This window comes from Bactrocera neohumeralis, unplaced genomic scaffold, assembly GCF_024586455.1.
Source record: "Bactrocera neohumeralis isolate Rockhampton unplaced genomic scaffold, APGP_CSIRO_Bneo_wtdbg2-racon-allhic-juicebox.fasta_v2 cluster09, whole genome shotgun sequence".
NCBI lineage: Eukaryota > Metazoa > Arthropoda > Insecta > Diptera > Tephritidae > Bactrocera > Bactrocera neohumeralis.
Genome location: NW_026089622.1, coordinates 17199815 through 17223418, shown reverse-complemented (window position 1 = coordinate 17223418; position 23604 = coordinate 17199815). Strand labels below are relative to the sequence as shown.

General features: G+C 32.9%; 2 long non-coding RNA genes across 16 annotated transcripts; one reads left to right on the top strand and one right to left on the bottom strand.

Annotated features, from left to right (window-relative positions):
* Nucleotides 1–11098: 11098 nt before the first annotated feature.
* LOC126764279 (uncharacterized) lies at nucleotides 11099–18075 on the bottom strand. Of its 14 annotated transcripts, XR_007667877.1 has the most exons (8): nucleotides 17969–18069; nucleotides 17444–17890; nucleotides 16961–17122; nucleotides 16750–16893; nucleotides 16630–16685; nucleotides 16237–16457; nucleotides 16048–16160; nucleotides 15893–15996 (listed from the first exon to the last, which is right to left on the bottom strand). It is a non-coding gene; the product is annotated as an uncharacterized LOC126764279 (long non-coding RNA). The 14 variants fall into 14 exon arrangements; XR_007667870.1 differs by lacking the exons at nucleotides 15893–15996; nucleotides 16048–16160; nucleotides 16237–16457 and adding exons at nucleotides 11099–11339; nucleotides 11405–11518; nucleotides 11595–11815 and having other exon boundaries at nucleotides 16961–17890; nucleotides 17969–18074; XR_007667878.1 differs by lacking the exons at nucleotides 15893–15996; nucleotides 16048–16160 and adding exons at nucleotides 11099–11353; nucleotides 11405–11518 and having other exon boundaries at nucleotides 16961–17890; nucleotides 17969–18072.
* Nucleotides 13555–15352, top strand: LOC126764274 (uncharacterized). 2 transcript variants are annotated; one of them, XR_007667860.1, is made up of 3 exons: nucleotides 13555–14074; nucleotides 14174–14649; nucleotides 14721–15352. It is a non-coding gene; the product is annotated as an uncharacterized LOC126764274 (long non-coding RNA). The 2 variants fall into 2 exon arrangements; XR_007667859.1 differs by having other exon boundaries at nucleotides 13556–14085.
* Nucleotides 18076–23604: the final 5529 nt, after the last annotated feature.

The window sequence follows — 23604 nt, the reverse complement described above, 5'->3', positions numbered from 1 at the left end:
ATTACCTGGCAAAACATATAGAGCGGTTTCGTAGAAGGGCGTAATAAGAATTGTCACGCCCACAAAACGTCTTTAAGCGAAGGCTTATGTAGTGTTTTAACTAAGCGATAAATTGAGAGAAAGAACTATTCGACATAGGGGAACGCAGTAACAAAAGGCAACTGTAGGTCAAAAACTAAAGAAAAATGGGCATGGCTCCGACCTTTAATTGGTTTAATGTACATATTTCCGAAATCACTTTCGCTCCAAAAACCAAATTCGGTCAGGAAAATACGTTCAATTAAAAGAATCCCGATTATTTTAACTTAAAGTTTTTCAAATATTTGAATAATTTTTTTGTAACTGTTAAAGGAACAATTTACATAGGAATCTATTTATCTAAATATTTATGTATTTGTTGTAAATATGTATAGAATGTTTTAAACTTAAGGAATAAAAACAATTCATATATTGATTACAGAAAAAATTAAATTCATATACTTTTCTTAAAAACAAGTCATTTGAATATGCATATTATAAACAAGTAAGGAAGGGCTAAGTTCGGGTGTCACCGAACATTTTATACTCTCGCATGATAAAGTGATAATCGAGATTTCATTATACGTCATTTACATATTTTTCAAATACTGTATTTTTGTAAAGTTTTATTCCGCTATCATCATTGGTTCCTAACGTATATACTCGTATTATACAGAAAAGGCATCAGATGGAATTCAAAATAGCGTTATATTGGAAGAAGGCGTGGTTGTGAACCGATTTCACCCATATTTCATACATGTAATCAGGGTGTTAAGGAAATATTATATACCGAATTTCATTAAAATCGGTCCAGTAGTTCCTGAGATATGGTTTTTGGTCCATAAGTGGGCGAGGCCACGCCCATTTTCAATTTAAAAAAAAGCCTGGGTGCGGCTTCCCTCTGCAATTTCTTCCGTAAAATTTAGTGTTTCTGACGTTTTTTGTTAGTCGGTTAACGCACTTTTAGTGATTTTCAACATAACCTTTGTATGGGAGGTGGGCGTGGTTATTATCCGATTTCTTCCATTTTTGAACTGTATATGGAAATGCTTGAAGAAAACGACTCTGTAGAGTTTGGTTGACATAGCTATAGTAGTTTCTGAGATACGTACAAAAAACTTAGTAGGGGGCGGGGCCACGCCTACTTTTCTAAAAAAATTACGTCGAAATATGCCCGTCCCTGATGCGATCCTTTGTGCCAAATTTCACTTTAATATCTTTATTTATGGCTTAGTTATGACACTTTATAGGTTTTCGGTTTCCGCCATTTTTTGGGCGTGGCAGTGGGCCGATTTTGCCCATCTTCAAACTTAACCTTCTTATGGAGCCAAGGAATACGTGTACTAAGTTTCATCATGATATCTCAATTTTTACTCAAGTTACAGCTTACAGCTTGCCGGACAGACGGACGGACAGACGGACGGACAGACGGACGGACGGACAGACAGACATCCGGATTTCGACTCTACTCGTCACCCTGATCACTTTGGTATATATAACCCTATATCTGACTCTTTTAGTTTTAGGACTTACAAACAATCGTTATGTGAACAAAACAATAATTAGCAACATTGTTGCAAGAGTATAAAAATCACATAGTGTTACAAATATAGAAGAAGTAAGGAACAAATAAATTCATGTTGTACAAATTCATATTTTTGAGATCATTGTTTAAAAAGGGAAAATAAACATGTTATGTACATTTTTAAAGTGTTACGTAAAGCAGTCCGTAATTTTCTTTTGTGTATTTTTTTATTTTTATAAGACTCCATATTACCTAACTCACCTAGGAATTTATTTTTGGAATAAAAATATGTATGAAACTCTTGTAGAAGTTCATCTTCTTCCTCAACATCAGTCCTACCCATAATATTTTCTATAATTTTTATATCAGTAAGCACTCTAATACACTCTTCGTTCTCGTCTGTTAAATTTTCTGCTACAAGTATTTCGAACTCATTGGTACTTTCAGTTTCCTCATATTCTTTTTCGGGAAACCTCTCGGTTAATTTCGCCAGTAAAATTATACTTAAATACATAATTACAAAATCTGATAATTTAATCCCCTTAAAACACTGATTAAGTTTTTTTTCAATATTATTTTATTTATTGGATCTGCTTTTTTTTAAAGCCTAACAATAAGTTATAAAATTTTAATCCTATTTAAAAACTAGACAGGCTCAAGCAAGTGATTGAGCTGTTTTGGTGACACGTTGCTCCTTAGTACGCAGGCATATCTCTTCTTTTATGGCGTGTTTGATCTCAGGAATGTACCAAAGCATTAGCCAAAAGGTTCGGGTGATCTCGGAGTTCAGATACATATTTAATTCTGCTATCTTCCACTTCTTTCTTTACCATGGGAATACCAAGGTCTTTATGTATATTTTCGTTACGCATGTACCATGGTAATTGTTCTAAGCATTTTCGATTGGAACCTGAGTATTATATCAATATATAACGCACATGTCATACCCTACAGTTGAAGGCCGTACATCCAAATCGGCTTTGTGACCGCATTATTTAAAAGCACTTTGTTGTCTAGGATAAGTTTGGAGTTTTTATTTAAAAGCCAATTTAAATTTGCACCTCTAATCTTCATACATGTTATTTTACTAGAGATGTGTTTTCTCCTCGTGAGCCTTCTATCTAGGTGAATACCAAGATATGTTACTTCGTTCGCTTGGGGTACTAAAATATTGTTTATTTTCACTGCCGGGCAAATTTTTGGTCTAAGCGAAAATGTAACATGCTTACACTTCTGATCATTCACATTTATACGCCAGTTCGCTAGCCATTCTTCGATAGAACTTAAATGCTCGGCTAATATTCTTGATGCTATTATGTGGCATTTGTTACGGCTCACTTAAGGTGAGCAGCGTTTTAGGCCCAACTCTATACATCATATATACAGCAGATCTTCCAACATTTAACAATGTATTAACATTAATCTTTTACGGTGTCATCCTATAAATTGTCTAATTCGCGTTTTACACAATTTCTATATAATAATAAAATATACAAAATACTTTTTCCATGAAATTGGATAGTATCCGCAACTAAGAATTGCATTGAAGAGCAAAGAGAGCACCTCTACAGCAATAATTGTTAACTCAATTAGCATTTTTGGGGAAATATTATCATGTCCCGGCAACTTTTTTGGATTAGCTTCTTTGATGATTCCAATAATTTCAGAAGGTGAAGTCTTAAAATACTCGAGCGACTCTTTAGCTGTGTTGGGTAAAATTGACAGCTTAAAGTAGTTGTTTGGCAAATTAGTTTGAAATACCTTTTCTAGGTGATTTGCAAAACAATTAGCCTTTTTCTCGTCACTTCGAGCCCGACTTCCACCCAAGTCTCGTATAGGCATGTTGGAGTCAGTTGGTGGCTTAATGAACTTTTGGGCTTTACAAAGGGAATTTTGCTTGTTTGAATTTGGACACAGTTTCTTTAAATACATTTCAGTGTTCAATTCTTCCTTATGTTTAAGCCTTTTTTTAATTGACGTACAGCAGATTTTAATTGAAGCTGAGTGGAACGGGAACGATTTATCTGCCATTAACGTCTTTCACGCCTTTTTTCATTTACAAGCATTTCTATTTCTCTATTAGTCATTTTTCTGGGACCAAGCGGCTTATAGCTTTTCTTTGGTGTTGCTATGACAGCTGCGCTAGTCATTATATAATTGACTTCTCCTATGCTTTCATCAATATCTTTTCCTGTAATTATTTTGTACTTAATATTAATGTGGCTATCCACGTATTTTTTATATTTTAGCCAACTCGTATTATAAGAAGTTAGACCCACCTTTTGATTAACGAATATGGGTTGTTCACATAACTTTATTAGTACCGGAGAGTAATCAGAAGATAGATCAGTACATATATCAGCTGTTATGTGCGATTTATCTATATTTTTGATTTTTTACTTAAAAAGGTTTGCAACATTTGGTTTTGTGATTTGATTATTTCTTGCATCATATTTTGCATTGAAGCCATAAAATGTGTCATACATTGGGTAAGGTTGAAAATCAAAGTTTCAACGCTTCCATTTTGTTGGTTTTGGGGCAATTGCATTTGTGCAGTATTGCCTTTCATCACGTTTTTGAAATATGGACGGGGAATTCATTTGGAGGAATATTCAGTATTTGGTTACGACGTGCTTAAATGCCTTGTGACAACTTCGATTTCAAATCCTTATATACAGGGCAACCTCTGTAGTTAGCAGTGTAATTTCCTCCACAATTGCTGAATTTTTTATTTAATTCGTCTTTTCTAAGGGTGCATTTTTAAGTGGGATGTAAATCCCCACATACCACACAAACACTGCGAAGAGTCCAATATGATTTGGTATGCCCATATTCTTGGAAGTTAGTACATTGTACCGGACCGTTTCTTTTATGTGGTTCTTCAACAGTTACTCTATGATGCAGCAAATATTTCAAAATATATATTGGATGTGTTTTATATTTTCAAGTTGATTTGAGTTCGGCAACAATTAAATTTTAAACATTGGCTGTGGTACTTTGTTTCTATTAAATATATTTACAACTGTTTTAATACCAAAACCGCATGCTTCCAATGCTTCTTTGACTTCACAAGAGTCTACGGCGGACTCTATACCCTTAATTACAACAACTAAGCCCTTAGAGCTCATCAGTTGATACGAATAATAGTCCTTGCTTGTTTGGAACAAGGATAGTACTGCTACGCTCGCGCAAAATATATTGGATATGGTTTGGCATTAATGATTGTGGTGGTACCCTTCGCATCGTCGTCTTAACCATTGCTTAGTAAGGCAAATCTATTGCCATTTAAAACTTCCTGTTTATTCTCAATTGGCGTACCGCCTTGAAATTTTTAGGATTGACCTCTGACTTTGAAGGACTTAATTTCTTGTTTACGTTAATTTTGTTGGGTCGACAAAGCTGAAGTAGGCATTTAAGGAATGCCTACGGCCTTACTGGTGAGGCTGCGAAGCACTCATTATTGTTTTAATTTTTTTTGTTTTGTTTATATCTATTTATTTCGTGCGCTATTTGATTATATTTATAAAAAATAATTTGTGTTGTGAGCACTGATGGTTACTGATTGTTTGTTTTTATTTTATTATTAATAGTTGCTTTTTGAGCAATGTGAATACACGGAGGGAGTTCAAAAACTCGTCCGTACACCTTGAACGCCAAAACTATATGTCTTTGCGCGACAAAGATTTTAGAAATTTTCTAACCCTTGAGCGGCAAGAACTTCCGAAATTTTTCACACCGATTTCCACTTACGCGCGCAACTTTCAGATGAATGACGTGAAATTAACGGCAAAACGGGTAGAAACAGAAAAGCTGCACCTAAACATCTGACATGATGGTGCCATTAATCCGTTATAATATTTGCTACACATTTTAAACTTGTGAGTCACTTGGAATAAATGAAGATGCTAGTGGTTCAAGAAATGAACCACCTGCGCAATTTTTTTTTCGGTTATTATTTTAAGGCCAACACTTTATTTTTAAAGCAACGTGTATTTTTAGGAAAATTTTGAAAATCCACAGCCTCATTCGAATCTACAGATTTTTCCTCCTTTTTTCAACTTTAATATGAGCTCCATGCCGTTTACGCTTGCTTGACATTTTACACTGGGATGACTTTATTCTTATGTAGAACTCATTTTGCAAAATTCTATTCAGTGTGGTAAGAGAGCGTCCATACTTTTTGCTCAGCTCAGACTTCGGCTTACATTTAGCTGCGTGTGTTACTCATAATCTTTGTGCCTATAATAGATAAAATTGAGCGAAACCTTGACCTAGCCCATTATAATGTATAACACCGGCCGACAAATAAAAATATTTTGAACGTTGTTTGTATTTGTGCCACAAATATCACCAATTTTTACTATTTTAAACACGAAAACACCTACATATTTGCCCTATCACATCAGATTTTTTTAAAAGAAGGAAAAAACATTTTTTTCAAAATGTAAAGAAAAAATCAATAATCATATTACAAAAACATATATTTGAACATTTACAAAGAAAACATTGAGTTTAAACAATGCTACAGGACTATTTGAAGTGACATCTTTTACGTTTCGCGACAAAATTACGTCTGGGTGTAGCTTTTTTCTGAGTATCTTCAGTAATATCTTGTGTCAGTGACCAGCAGTAATCAGCCATCATATTCACATTCCATCGACCTTAGTACCTTGTCTCCATAGTTTTTATGTCCAGGTGGAACCTTTCTCCCTGCTCTTCACTGTAATCACCAAGATTATCAGGAAAAAAGTCCAAATGTGAATTTAGAAAGTGGAGTTTTATGCTCATATTACACCCCAATTTTCGATACTTATCCAAAAAATTTGCAACCTTATTTTTATAGTCGGGATGTTTATTATTTCCTAAAAAATTGTTGACAACATCTTTGAACGCCAGCCAAGCTTCTGATTGAGTGTTATTCATTGTAGTATCAAATTTTTCATCAGCCATCAAAGATCTGATTTGCGGTCCATCGAACACTCCTTCTTTAATTTTTGCATCAGATAATCTTGGAAATTTTTTACACAGGTATTCATAACTAGCATGGTTTTTATCTAATGCTTTAACGAACTGTTTCATCATACCGAGTTTGATATGAAGGGGAGGTAGTAAATTTTTTTCAGGACTAATTAAATTTTTTCGTATAACGTTTTTTGTTCCTACTTTGGGATTTTTACGAGGATTCCATTGTTTTTGTACGTAGTGCTTGTCTCGTGTACTTCCCATTCGCACAAGAAGCATGAAAATTTTGTATATACTGACTGCAGGCTTAATATCATAGTTATAATTTTTAGATCTCCACAAAGCTGCCAACCGTGTTTTTCATATCCAATTTTATCTAACAATGTTTCTAAATTTTCAAAAGTCTCTTTCAAATGAACAGAATGAGCGACTGGAACAGAAGGATACTGATTAGTGTTGTGTAAAAGAACACCTTTTTTTTGATGTGATACGATAAAATGAGGTATAATTTCGTGATCAGCACTACCAAATTAGTGGAAAAAAATAATCAGAACTTGAACAAGGAAAATGGTGTGGGCCGGTGTAATTGCTTGATTTCCGTTCGTCTGGTTGACGTTTTGGCGTTTGGTCTTGTTAAAGTTAGATTTTGCAAAGTTAAACCGTGTGCAGAAGATAGAATTTTGATGATTATTATCGAGTAATTACATTGCCCATGATTTCTACAGTTATTTCCAAAGCAGGATGCTACGAGTCCTCAGGTAGAACATAAGGATTATTCTTATTAACGTAACACTTTGAATGGGTATTGTCTTACTATATGTTATTTATTCGGAATTAAATTTATTTGTTTCAGACCACGGATTGCGAATTAGTTGGGGAGGTATATAAGATAGGGTTAAATAAATAAATTAATTATTAACGCAAACTATAATAATTTAGAATTCAAATGAGCCAGTACCAGCAACGAGGACACATTCAGAAAGAATAGAAGAATTCTGTTCAGTGGATCAAATCGAAATATTTGAAATTCGCTGTTTAAAATCTCATTACAAAAAATGTGAAATGTTTATGTAAATCTAATTATATAAAAATTTAAATTAGAAATGTTTAATTACCAAACGTTTAATTTGTTATTTAAGCTTTTAATATTCCGATAATAAACACTCAGCAAATTTCTAATGTTTTTTTAATTCCGTCAGAGTGAGCTATCTACGAACTTTTTAAAGATTTCAAGAGAAACGTCTATTTTAAACGATAAATTGGACGTTATTAAAGAGAAACTTACCGATAAAGATATAATAACTTTTTAAATTTGACGAAACATAAGACTTAGACATGGCAAATCTAGAGATAAATACGAATCGAACATTATATACTATAGGAAACAAGCAATTATATATACAGTTGAAATTCCTTAACTAGAATCTTCATCAAAAAAATCTCTATTTATGGAGGGAAAATAGTATGAAATTTGACTTCTATTGCCAACGCAAGAATTCAAGCTCTGGAAGTTTAACTGTACTATATATGTATAAATATTTATTTAACTAGATATAACACATACATGTCGATATATTCGACAAAAGGTTTGTACGGAAAACGAAAAAATACTATACGTATTTAGTATATGGGAGTTGAGGGTAGAAACGACCCGATCTATTCTATTTTTGCCAACACTACCTTTCGTTTATATGCCATATACTAATGTTGATAAAGGTACCATCATCAGTCATCTGAAATAAAGTCACCCGAAAGTTATGTATTTTCGCCCAATTTTATCCATTTTAGGCGCAATGATACTATATGTATAAGTATTATCAGTGAAACACGCTCTCTCATTTTCATAGAAATAACTCACATGTTGGACGATATAGTACTATATGTGGTATAAAGTCACTTGGAAATTCGAACATTGTTGTGCCAGGTATATGGAAACTAAAAGAAGTATTGACATGATTCAACCCATTTTTCAGCACAAGTAATTCTCTTAATTTCAATTATATATCTCGCACAATTACCGATATTGCGGTACCTGGGTGTTTGAACAATTATTGTTCAACAAGAGGAATACTCTAAACAGATTATTCGTGCAATATTTTATCCAGTTATATTAATTTATTTTTGATTTGTATAAGGGAACATGTATGAGATTAAAATTGTGTTATATGGGAAGTAGGCAATCCCATTTCGCGCATTTTCGTTTTGTGAAATAATGATAGAGGAATGCTATGTGCCGAATTTTATGGAGCAGGTCCTGTGATATGTGATTTTCCCTGAAAGTGTTCGTTCCCACTCCTTTTGTCGAATTTTAACACCGGTTCCTTTAAAGCTTCTCAAAGCGGGGGTAAAATTTAATGTCTTGGGAGTATTTAGTTATTGATTTATCGCGCTTTAAGTAGTTTTTAAAAGTACCGTTATATGGCGAGGGGGAGGAGTTATAATCCGATTTCATCAATTTTCACACTGCTGGTAATAGTTATTGTATGAGTTGATTTAGGCGAATGTGGCTATTGTAGCTTTGGCAGTCTATAATATATGTACATTAACCATATTAGAGGACGGGACCACACCCACTGGTGTATCTTGCTACTGCAATTCTCTGTGGGAAATTGCAGCTATATATCTTATTTAGTGCTTAGTTATGGTACTTTATATTTTTTCGTTTAATAACGTTTTGAGGGCATGCCAGTGTCCGATTATGCCCGTCTACTGACTTAAAATTTTTTTGTGCCACGGAATACGTTATGTGAGCATAAAATGAAAAATCGGAGAAAATTTCACAGCCCGAAAAAATCACAGCTTAACAGATTACATTTTTACCAAAAAGCGTGTATTACCAGTGATTGTTCATACAGGGATGAGAAGATCACAAAGCAATAAAGTAGCTGAAATAGCAAAATAATTGACACGCAGTGTGTAATTTATAATTAGTGGCAGTCGCTGAAAGTGAGATGAAATTTACTTACGCATCCATGTAATGTCCTGGCAGATATCACGACGCAGCAGTGTGGCAAACAGCTTCTTAAAAAATCAATACCAAATGTAGATATTGTAATACCTCAAAACTATCATCTGCTGGGAGAACACTCGACACGTATTTATTGCGACCTTATCGTGACAATGGGTTTTTAACCATACAACATACGAAGTTTAATGCAATTTTGAAATCTACGCGGGTTTTTCTGAACAAGCTTTTGGAATTTTTTAGACTAAGTTTACAATTTTAAAATTAATGAAATATATCGTCTGCAACTTCTGAAAATTATTGTGATGGCATGAATTATTGTACATCACATAATTGTTACCAATAAAAGCATAGACAGCAACTGTAATGAAAACATGCAGATGATATCGAAAATAATAATTTACAAGAAGATATAAATCAATCAGGACAGAGTCGAGAAGCAGTAGGTACAGTGCGTTCAATAAATAAGATTTTCGTTTTCCAAAGTGAGGTAACTTTTATTGGAAAAAATGATGTACCTAGAAACAAGTAAGGGAGACCTGAGTTTGGATGTAACCGAAAATTTTATACTTTTATAACTTGCTCGGATCAAGTCCGGCGAGATTCATAAAGTGTTGCCAACACATGCTAAGGAATTTTGCGAAAGAATTCAACATTCATTATTTGACGAAATTGTGAACGGGTAACTATCAAATTGTGCTCACATAGTTTTACTAATATTAATAGCGCCAACTAAGATTATATTTTAATTAAATCAAAGAGGCTAAATCTAATATATACGTTAATGTGAAAAACGTCAACCAGAGGGTAGAAATTTTATACATACTTATAAGTACGTACACACAAAAAAGTTTTGGTGTCAAAACAGCACTCTTCGATGTTGCTGTAAAGGTGTAATTTTAACTCTTAACTATTCCCCAAAATTTGCCCCCACATAAATGCTGGAATGAAACGGAACTCGTATTTAATTAATTTTTTATTCAGTTCAAAAACTATTTTCATATATTATTTAGATAAAAATTACATGCGTTATTATTATGTATATATTAGAATTAATATGATAGCAATCATAAGGCTTTTTAAATTTCAGGTTGTCAAAGGGGATTACCTCCTTATTTTTCGAAGGAGACACCTCGTAAATATTAAGAATATCATCAAAAGTTGTGGTAGTATAATATTGAACATAAAATAATATATTATTATTAATAATATAAATATCTTTTATTTGTGCAAATATAAGCGTTTCGTTTTCTCGTTTCAAATAAAGTATAAAGTCAGTTCTATAACGATATCCGTATTTATATTCAATCCAAGTTGAAGAATATATGTTACATGTTTCGTATTCTGGTAAAACCTTTGATAGACAAAATTTTACATTTTCATTTAGATTAGTACTATTTATAAAACTTACTCCCTACTGATATTGCATTTATTAAAGTCCCTTTCCACAGCACGCTCATTTTCATCTGATACTTTTTCGCTAGCGATTTACATATGTTTTGAAAATTATTTGTGAGTTTCGCCTGCCTTAGAATTTTACAATGTTTAGCCTCATATCTCATGGCCCATGTATGGACAACAGGACCTAACTTTCTAATAACCGATGGGTAGTGCGTTAAAAAGTGGTGTTTAGGTAACAAATTTAATTTATTATTGTATAATACATTTAAGATGATCTTTTATGTTATCTTTTAATACTTCAATATACTTTTTATGAATAATTGGAGACATGACTATATTAATAATTTTTAACAATGAAATTACTCCGTGCCATAAATTTGGCAAACGCGACTGAATATCGAAGAAAATTAGTGGAAAATGTATTATGAGGCAACAACCTTTAGGGGAACTTCAGTCCTGTACAAAAAGCTAAAATGAAAAGCCTGTATTTTACTGTTTATATTATCAACTGAAAGAAATTTTTCCTGTATTACCTTTTTTTTTGATTCACTTGAACTCTGGCTAAGATTCGTGCGCCTTTTTCTATTCAAATTTTTTAGCTTTGAAACCAGGTATCCTGAATTTTCCCCGGGATTGTAAAAGAGATCCTGTGAAAAAAAAAGATTATAATCGCCGTCCGTATTTATAGTTACTATCGCCCTTTACTTAAAAAAACTCACTTACAATTCCTCCTATCTCGCTTGCGCTGCATTTGTAAACTGGAAAATTGGCGATAATGGCTTTTGCAAGAGCTATTTTTTGTTGCCGAGATGGATAACTTTGCGCAGAAAGTTTACAGCTTCACGCACCAATATTCGGCGTGAGGCATCACTTAATGTTTTTGTTTGGTTTTATTTCTCCAGTATATGAGCACCATCACCTTCCTTAAGAAAGTCCAATAATGCCTATGTAAATACAACAACTCAATATTTGTAAACATTCAAATATTTTATACTCGCTGAGCAGAATATGAACATTTATTGAATACAAATGAACAATGCGACTAATTTGCGTGCAAATGTTGTGTATGTAGCTAGTAGTTCATATTCTGCACATACGCCCATTTTTTATACTCACTTCATTTCCGATAGCTTCAAAACTAGAGCTTATTGCCTTCATATTAGCACAAATAATTGGGATTTTGTCTTAGCTTACCTTTGTCTAAAATTTCTAGCAAAAAACAGGAGCAACTTCCAAACTGCTTAATTGTAGATACTATTTGGCCTTCCTCTATTGGAACTTTATCCCGGTCCAGAAATTTTATTGTGATATTGTACGCAATGCCGAATTTTGAACAAACTGTTGAAATGATAATGCAATAAAGGTTCACAAACTTTAACTAACCCACAAACAAGAAAAAACTTACTGAAATCAAGCACATCTTTCGCTCTGGTATCTGTGTTTATATCAATGAGTTTTATCACATTCCCACTTTTCAATTTTACCAACATTTGCGTTTTTATTAATCAATTCCTTATTTATTTAACAGTTTTAGTTATTTTGTCTGTTGAAGCACGAAATTTCCCGACTGATTTCAGATGAAGACAAAGCAAGCCATGATGAGCGAAATGAGGGTGCACCATGATTCACATGCATTTTTTCATGTGTAGTAGTTTCAAAAAGCAAATAATTTATGCGGGATTTTAATTGTATTTAGATAAATGCATATATTGCGCATAGCCGCAGATTAAGAAAACCACATCACTTCCAATTATTATTGGTGTGTATTTGTTAATATTTAAATTGAAAAATAAATTCTTCTTAAACTATACTATCGTTTGGGATTAAATTTTGCACCTTTTTACAGATGAATATATATATATTATTCAACAATTTTTTTAATACGTACAGATTCACATAGCAGCATAGGTACGATTAATCCGTGGTTGCTGAACATATTCTTTATCTTTTATGCTAAATCTTTTATTATAAAACTATACAAATATCTACTCATAAATGCACAAGTAACATATGTATGTACATTTGCTCCCATGTATGGGAATGTAAATATACCATAAGTCAATGAAAATATTTCATACTTAAGGTATATCTTGCATTATTTGATGGCAACCCTTTCTTTGCGTCCACGAATAACTGTTAATTTCGCTTGTTATATACATACAGATGTACGTGCACTTGCGAGCACTTGAATAGGAACAAAAACTGATGTCGGAATAATTGGATTTTTCCATTTTTCAACATATTTTTTCTCGTTTAAAATGAAATACAATTGTCCGTGGCTGAGTGAGAGGCCTCAACATTTTACCATTGTGATTAAACGCTTTTTGTCTTAGACCTTTCGAAAAATGAACAATTTTTATTTTTCGTATAGAAGAATTGACGAGCACATTCAAAGAATAACTTCCTGCCTTACCATTCATTTTGCAATATATTTAAGTAGGCGCTTCTGTCTCTAGACAAATACAAAAAAATTAAAAAACCGTCGGTAAATCGTGTCTGTAAAACATCATGATCCATCATTCAAACATTGTCGCTATCCATGTGCGAGTTAGTGTATATTGCTGTTCATACATGAGATGGGAAACAGAGAGCGGTTAAGAGCGATTTTGAACATCGCGAGAATTTATTGCCAGATTGGGTAATTAATAAACCATAAGTTTACTCTAGGGAATTTTCGCATTGGTATGAGATAGGTATAGAAGTAATCAGCAATTTGTAAATAATTTTTCAAGTTAAAACCAAATTACTCGACAAAAGAAGGATATAAATTTTTATATATGTATATAATTGTGATACTTTGCAAGAAAAGCAATTCGCATTTATGGCATACATCAATTGCAAGTGCAAGTAACGCCATTTGTAATGAACAGCAATGCTGATTACCAAATTGTGTTAAGCTTATACTTTAAAGTGCAGATCAGCGAGCAAATTAGTAAAATGACTCCACATTTTCTCACGTTGCACTGTTTTGGTGTTACAAATGAGAATGACACCATAAATTGGTGTTAATATTGCTCCCAAAGGTGTAGAATTCACACTTTACTTTTTTGTGTGTATTAGGTTTAGACTGTATTGAGACGACATATGTATGTAAAATGTGTATCGGTAGCTATTAAGTATACAAAGCATGTGAACCTTACTTAATGCTACTGTAAGAATGTAGATGTCAAATGTCTTAACGTGAGATGAGCATCACCCGCATGGTAAATAACAGGTAGAATATTTAGATTAATAAAATCAACTAAATAACTAAATATAATTCACCACTATTTATTATTCCTACGAATATTACATGGTGTCAGAAGTTAAAAGAGCTCATATATTAATTCCGGAAAAAGTAAAATTAATTCGATGATTGAGTCGGTTAATTGATAGAGTTAAAACAATTGGAATTTCATCATCGGACCACATTATTCCACACACATTGCTGCGAAATAAGAATCTTTCATGAAATGAAACACTTTATCGTGTTATTGATATTTGCAAAACATTTGAGTCGGCAAATATTTACAAGGGCATTTTGGATTCCAAGAAACAAACAGTTGCTGTTGCGCTATCATCGCAGAACAATGAACCGGATTTAATCAATCGTCGTTTCTGTTTCAACTGTGGTGGTGATTGGAAATCGGAGCACAAAAGCAAATGTCCAACCAATGATCACACATGTCAATGTGAGAAGAAGGGACATTTTCGCAAGATGTGTCGACCTAATAAAAACAAACCAGAATCATATGCATCAGAGTCGAAGGCAAATGGAAAACAACGAGAGAAATGGCAGGTAAATCAGCGGATAACATTAAATTAGGAAATACACTTATTCACAAAAATTACATTTATAAAATAAACTAGTGTTGCCAACACATCCTAAGGAATTTTGCGAAAGAATTCAACATTCATTATTTGACGAAATTGTGAACGGGTAACGATCAAATTGTGCTCACATAGTTTTACTAATATTAATAGCGCCAACTAAGATTATATTTTAATTAAATCAAAGAGGCTAAATCTAATATATACGTTAATGTGAAAAACGTCAACCAGAGGGTAGAAATTTTATACATACTTATAAGTACGTACACACAAAAAAATTTTGGTGTCAAAACAGCACTCTTCGATGTTGCTGTAAAGGTGTAATTTTAACTCTTAACTATTCCCCAAAATTTGCCCCCACATAAAGGCTGGAATGAAACGGAACTCGTATTTAATTAATTTTTTATTCAGTTCAAAAACTATTTTCATATATTATTTAGATAAAAATTACATGCGTTATTATTATGTATATATTAGAATTAATATGATAGCAATCATAAGGCTTTTTAAATTTCAGGTTGTCAAAGGGGAGGGGATTACCTCCTTATTTTTCGAAGGAGACACCTCGTAAATATTAAGAATATCATCAAAAGTTGTGGTAGTATAATATTGAACATAAAATAATATATTATTATTAATAATATAAATATCTTTTATTTGTGCAAATATAAGCGTTTCGTTTTCTCGTTTCAAATAAAGTATAAAGTCAGTTCTATAACGATATCCGTATTTATATTCAATCCAAGTTGAAGAATATATGTTACATGTTTCGTATTCTGGTAAAACCTTTGATAGACAAAATTTTACATTTTCATTTAGATTAGTACTATTTATAATACTTACTCCCTACTGATATTGCATTTATTAAAGTCCCTTTCCACAGCACGCTCATTTTCATCTGATACTTTTTCGCTGGCGATTTACATATGTTTTGAAAATTATTTGTGAGTTTCGCCTGCCTTAGAATTTTACGATGTTTAGCCTCATATCTCATGGCCCATGTATGGACAACAGGACCTAACTTTCTAATAACCGATGGGTAGTGCGTTAAAAAGTGGTGTTTAGGTAACAAATTTAATTTATTATTGTATAATACATTTAAGATGATCTTTTATGTTATCTTTTAATACTTCAATATACTTTTTATGAATAATTGGAGACATGACTATATTAATAATTTTTAACAATGAAATTACTCCGTGCCATAAACTTGGCAAACGCGACTGAATATCGAAGAAAATTAGTGGAAAATGTATTATGAGGCAACAACCTTTAGGGGAACTTCAGTCCTGTACAAAAAGCTAAAATGAAAAGCCTGTATTTTACAGTTTATATTATCAATTGAAAGAAATTTTTCCTGTATTACCTTTTTTTTGATTCACTTGAACTCTGGCTAAGATTCGTGCGCCTTTTTCTATTCAAATTTTTTAGCTTTGAAACCAGGTATCCTGAATTTTCCCCGGGATTGTAAAAGAGATCCTGTGAAAAAAAAAGATTATAATCGCCGTCCGTATTTATAGTTACTATCGCCCTTTACTTAAAAAAACTCACTTACAATTCCTCCTATCTCGCTTGCGCTGCATTTGTAAACTGGAAAATTGGCGATAATGGCTTTTGCAAGAGCTTTTTTTTGTTGCCGAAATGGATAACTTTGCGCAGAAAGTTTACAGCTTCACGCACCAATATTCGGCGTGAGGCATCACTTAATGTTTTTGTTTGGTTTTATTTCTCCAGTATATGAGCACCATCACCTTCCTTAAGAAAGTCCAATAATGCCTATGTAAATACAACAACTCAATATTTGTAAACATTCAAATATTTTATACTCGCTGAGCAGAATATGAACATTTATTGAATACAAATGAACAATGCGACTAATTTGCGTGCAAATGTTGTGTATGTAGCTAGTAGTTCATATTCTGCACATACGCCCATTTTTTATACTCACTTCATTTCCGATAGCTTCAAAACTAGAGCTTATTGCCTTGTCATTGAAATGATTTTCTGCTTAAGATTGTACATTGTAATTCATATTAGCACAAATAATTGGGATTTTGTCTTAGCTTACCTTTGTCTAAAATTTCTAGCAAAAAACAGGAGCAACTTCCAAACTGCTTAATTGTAGATACTATTTGGCCTTCCTCTATTGGAACTTTATCCCGGTCCAGAAATTTTATTGTGATATTGTACGCAATGCCGAATTTTGAACAAACTGTTGAAATGATAATGCAATAAAGGTTCACAAACTTTAACTAACCCACAAACAAGAAAAAACTTACTGAAATCAAGCTCATCTTTCGCTCTGGTAACTGTGTTTATTTCAATGAGTTTTATCACATTCCCACTTTTCAATTTTACCAACATTTGCGTTTTTATTAATCAATTCCTTATTTATTTAACAGTTTTAGTTATTTTGTCTGTTGAAGCACGAAATTTCCCGACTGATTTCAGATGAAGACAAAGCAAGCCATGATGAGCGAAATGAGGGTGCACCATGATTCACATGCATTTTTTCATGTGTAGTAGTTTCAAAAAGCAAATAATTTATGCGGGATTTTAATTGTATTTAGATAAATGCATATATTGCGCATAGCCGCAGATTAAGAAAACCACATCACTTCCAATTATTATTGGTGTGTATTTGTTAATATTTAAATTGAAAAATAAATTCTTCTTAAACTATACTATCGTTTGGGATTAAATTTTGCACCTTTTTACAGATGAATATATATATATTATTCAACAATTTTTTTAATACGTACAGATTCACATAGCAGCATAGGTACGATTAATCCGTGGTTGCTGAACATATTCTTTATCTTTTATGCTAAATCTTTTATTATAAAACTATACAAATATCTACTCATAAATGCACAAGTAACATATGTATGTACATTTGCTCCCATGTATGGGAATGTAAATATACCATAAGTCAATGAAAATATTTCATACTTAAGGTATATCTTGCATTATTTGATGGCAACCCTTTCTTTGCGTCCCCGAATAACTGTTAATTTCGCTTGTTATATACATACAGATGTACGTGCACTTGCGAGCACTTGAATAGGAACAAAAACTGATGTCGGAATAATTGGGTTTTTCCATTTTTCAACATATTTTTTCTCGTTTAAAATGAAATACAATTGTCCGTGGCTGAGTGAGAGGCCTCAACATTTTACCATTGTGATTAAACGCTTTTTGTCTTAGACCTTTCGAAAAATGAACAATTTTTATTTTTCGTATAGAAGAATTGACGAGCACATTCAAAGAATAACTTCCTGCCTTACCATTCATTTTGCAATATATTTAAGTAGGCGCTTCTGTCTCTAGACAAATACAAAAAAATTAAAAAACCGTCGGTAAATCGTGTCTGTAAAACATCATGATCCATCATTCAAACATTGTCGCTATCCATGTGCGAGTTAGTGTATATTGCTGTTCATACATGAGATGGGAAACAGAGAGCGGTTAAGAGCGATTTTGAACATCGCGAGAATTTATTGCCAGATTGGGTAATTAATAAACCATAAGTTTACTCTAGGGAATTTTCGCATTGGTATGAGATAGGTATAGAAGTAATCAGCAATTTGTAAATAATTTTTCAAGTTAAAACCAAATTACTCGACAAAAGAAGGATATAAATTTTTATATATGTATATAATTGTGATACTTTGCAAGAAAAGCAATTCGCATTTATGGCATACATCAATTGCAAGTGCAAGTAACGCCATTTGTAATGAACAGCAATGCTGATTACCAAATTGTGTTAAGCTTATACTTTAAAGTGCAGATCAGCGAGCAAATTAGTAAAATGACTCCACATTTTCTCACGTTGCACTGTTTTGGTGTTACAAATGAGAATGACACCATAAATTGGTGTTAATATTGCTCCCAAAGGTGTAGAATTCACACTTTACTTTTTTGTGTGTATTAGGTTTAGACTGTATTGAGACGACATATGTATGTAAAATGTGTATCGGTAGCTATTAAGTATACAAAGCATGTGAACCTTACTTAATGCTACTGTAAGAATGTAGATGTCAAATGTCTTAACGTGAGATGAGCATCACCCGCATGGTAAGTAACAGGTAGAATATTTAGATTAATAAAATCAACTAAATAACTAAATATAATTCACCACTATTTATTATTCCTACGAATATTACATGGTGTCAGAAGTTAAAAGAGCTCATATATTAATTCCGGAAAAAGTAAAATTAATTCGATGATTGAGTCGGTTAATTGATAGAGTTAAAACAATTGGAATTTCATCATCGGACCACATTATTCCACACACATTGCTGCGAAATAAGAATCTTTCATGAAATGAAACACTTTATCGTGTTATTGATATTTGCAAAACATTTGAGTCGGCAAATATTTACAAGGGCATTTTGGATTCCAAGAAACAAACAGTTGCTGTTGCGCTATCATCGCAGAACAATGAACCGGATTTAATCAATCGTCGTTTCTGTTTCAACTGTGGTAGTGATTGGAAATCGGAGCACAAAAGCAAATGTCCAACCAATGATCACACATGTCAATGTGAGAAGAAGGGACATTTTCTCAAGATGTGTCGACCTAATAAAAACAAACCAGAATCATATGCATCAGAGTCGAAGGCAAATGGAAAACAACGAGAGAAATGGCAGGTGAATCAGCGGATAACATTAAATTAGGAAATACACTTATTCACAAAAATTACATTTATAAAATAAACTAGCTGACCCCGCAGCCGTTGTCCTGCGTGAAATTATATGCTTTGAAATGAAAAAAAGTTTAAATTATATTTTTTAATGTAGCGCAGCTTAATAAACATAATTTTTTTGATTTCTGTTCTGGTGCGTAAGTATACAAAGAAGATGGGTTTCCAACTCGTCAACACGCCACATTTATCTGGCCAATTTTCCCTGGAAATTGAATACGTTTGAAATGAAATGCTGTCTCTTGTATTCGATAACTGCGTCATAATCAGTCGGGTTCCATTACACAGTTTCGGCGCATGAGGATTGTGAAACATAATAATGACAGATCCAACTTTGAGACGCAAATGATGCTGGGGCATACCAATGCTCTCCAAAGAATTCCACTGGATATTTTACGGTTTCGTCTTTCTTGTCAAGACGATCGATCGATTTATATGAGCGCAAACCTCCCGGAATTTGACTTTGAATCTTCCATTTTAAGTCATTGACATCGGTATTTTTGGCAACTAAAATTGCGCGTGCACTCAAGCAATTGCAGTTACGATAATTTTGCCAATGTGAGGATAAACATTCGTGATGAGTTCACCTTCCGTTGAAGTGAATTGACAAAAGGGATGTGAAATTGTTATCAAACCACCAGAAGTATCAACCAAAATTTGCCCATTTCCAATTCTTAGCAAATACAATGTAAAATGTCATCGGCAATGTCATTTTTTCATATCCCATAATTAACGCGAATTTTAAGGCTGATATGTGGAAATGATCTTCGCGAAAACTATGCGAACTTCAGTGGCATGCGAAGTAACTATTGCATTGTCCTTCGTCTGTTTCCAGTGATTAGCATGTTCCAGCAAACGCAACTGCTGGCATGCTTCTCAAAAAGTTGCACACACTGTACCATTCACAATACGCAATGACTTAAATGAAGTTGAACCGCGAGACGCACAACAGTCGGAAAACTTTCATGAAATGCAAAAGTAAACATCCTACAAAGCGCTTTATTGCGGTTCACATATCGGCCCATTTGATACTGCTGATCTCATATTGTTCAAGGCCAATAACCGCTATGTTGCTTTCTTTGGTGACGTACTTGCAAACGTATTTGATCGATTTCACCAATCTACAATATTCAACATTGACATGAGTTTTCAATGTGAATTAGACAAAAGTGGCGAATATGGTACGATCCATATGTTTTCAACTTCGATGTGTTGTTAACGTCGATATTCACGCCTCTAAATGCTAAATGTTCTGCCATTGTCGTCTGGTGAGCGACGCCGATACAGTGAATATCCATCATTTCCCAATTCCGTTTCCGAAAGAAAAACACATGAGTAGTGTTTCGTGCATTTATTGTCAGACATACAAACCAAAGTGGGATTGTAAGGTTCCCAAAGTCCATGAACCATATTGGTTTTCACCACTTCGTATAATTCTGGATCTATCTCTGAATCAGGAATTTCCGCTGAAATGATTTCATCAATTTGATCTGGTGTATTCACCATCCGAATCCAAAGAAGAATGTGTGCGTACGCAACAGAATACATTCAGCATCTAACAGCACCATATATACCATAGGTTGCTTCAAGATAAAGACCGTCAAACATCGCAGCTAATGTTTAAAAAGTCGTGTTGTGATATCGTTACGATCGCTAGCTGATTGACCGCGATCTATAATTTCGCACGTATGTCATCGCATTTTGGGAGTACTTCTTGCCTTTCTTTGGGCTGCCATACGTTGATGGCAAAAAGAACGCCGACAAATATTAGCGCGACCTCTTCGTGGCTTCGTAACAAATTTCAATCAGCAATTGATCACTTCGTCTGAAACACACATAAGGTTTTCACTGAATAATTTTCAATAATTTTTCCTTTGGATTGCCGGAATAAAAAAGCAAGCGACCGCAATTGAACGATTCGAATAATTTACAAATCAAAATATTGAAAAACAAAACAAACAAAAATTGAAAAAAATGTGTATGAAAAATGTTACTTTTTGGAATTGTCCAATTTTCCGACTTCTCCTCATGAAAAGTATAAGGTATTTGTTTCTAAACCTTTCCCGATCCACAACAAACAACCTTTAAAAATTTCATCAACCGTTCTCTTAGTGTTACTAACAAACAAACATTCATTTTTATATACATACATATGTATGTAACGTTTGTATGTGGAAAAGAAAAAGGCTGTTTTTAGGGGTTTTCCGGAAATTATTCGAATTTTCTCGCCGTAAAAACTATCTTTGAACTTCAACGAACATTTAAGAAAAAGAATTGGCCAAATTGGTCCAGGCGTTATTGAGTTATGAGCGTACGTACATTTTGGCGATTCATTTTTATTTATATAGATTCAATCGGATCAAAGAAATATAGACAGTGGACTAAGGCATACAAAATAGGAAACGAAATGGATAAATTTATGATTGATTTCGGAGCTGATGACTATTGTGTTCCTTTGAAAATAGTTAATAATTTAAAATGAGAACTGAATAAAATTACTTTCCTGTATTCGATTATAGTGGTAATAAAATAAAAGTCTTTGGCATAGTTGAATTAAAATTACTGGGTCTAAAATCTAATGTCGAAAGAGTAGCATACTTTATATTTACATATACATCTATAGTTTTGAACCGATACTTGGACTTGATACTTCTGTTGAATTTGGCTTAATATGGCCACTGGATATGATTCTGTTTTTTTGCCAGATAATAAGGAAATTTCACAGAAAAATTACAATTTACTTGCAAGAAGATGTAAAGCCGGTTGTGCATTATCTAAAACGATTTCTAGACACAATTATCAAGAAACTTAAACCGAACTTGGACACAATGGTTAAAAATGGAATTATTTCGCCTGTATCTCACCTAACTGACTGGGTAAATAATTTGCAAATTGTTGAAAAATCAAAAGATCCACAAAATGCCACTCAATGCATGCATTAAAAGGGAAAATTTTTTGATTCCTACAATCCATAAATTTAAATCGGAACTGGCCAATAAAAAGATATTCACTGTGATTAATTGTTCAAATAAATTTTGGCAAACAGAATTGAATAAAAAAAAGGTGCGTGGAGTCCCTACGCGCGGAAGAAGTTATACTTCTTAGTGATATTCAGAAATGCATATCATTTTGTATGAAAGAAAACTAGAACATTTAAATTCATTATGCACATTTTATAAAGCAAAGTCTAAATGAAGGATAATTTATATATAATTTGTATATCTTATATCATGGTGTTTAGTCAATTTCTTGTATTCATTATTGGCGTTGCATTTGTATTGCGCACAAAACTGGGCCAAAGTAAAATGAATTTTTTTTTATTTTTCTTTGCAGTTTTTCAATAAATTTAAATAAGTTTCTTGATAAATTTAAATAAGTTTTTTAATAAATTTAAATAAATTTAAGTAAATTTACATGTATTTTCATTTATATTTAATTATCAATAAATTTTTTTAAAATTATTTGCCCTAGTTGTCCATTTTATTTTCTCATGCATTTCAGTCGATTTTTGTATAGAAATTTGACCTGCGTGGAAGCAAAATGCGAAACAATCATACATATATTATGTTGTTTGCACATTTGTCTGTATGTTTGCGAAAGCAAATGTTCTACAAAAGCATGTTTCTATACTTAAACAAAATTATTTGAACCATCGTATATTTCTTACGTGCATAACCAAACCATACTTAAGACCACGCCACGAAGGTGTCAATGGTGGTGTTGGTGGTAAGCACATGAAAAGTCACAATGTGAACACAGGTTCGAATCTCGACGGACTTAGTCTTTAATTTTTGCATTTTAACATCGTATACTATACTAATAAACATTTTTCTTACTAATAGAAATTAAATTTACCACAGCAATATACCTAATATACATATATGTACATAATATTGCTCTGATAAATTTAATTTCTATTAGTAAGAAAAATATTTATTAGTATAGTATACGATGTTAAAAGGCATGCATCTACTATCCTATATTGTGTATTTGCACATGCTCATATGAATGTAAATATACGCATGTGCGCGTTCAGAAATTCTAAGAATTCGCAGAAATGAATCAGAAACGAAAGAAATAAAGTCACACAAAATAGTTGAGAATTCGCAAAAATGAAAGACAAACGAAAGAAAAATAATGCGCAAGCATACATAAGCGTACTGTACTTATTGACTGCATTATTTTTGTGTAAAACCTTGGAATTTATTCATTAAAATC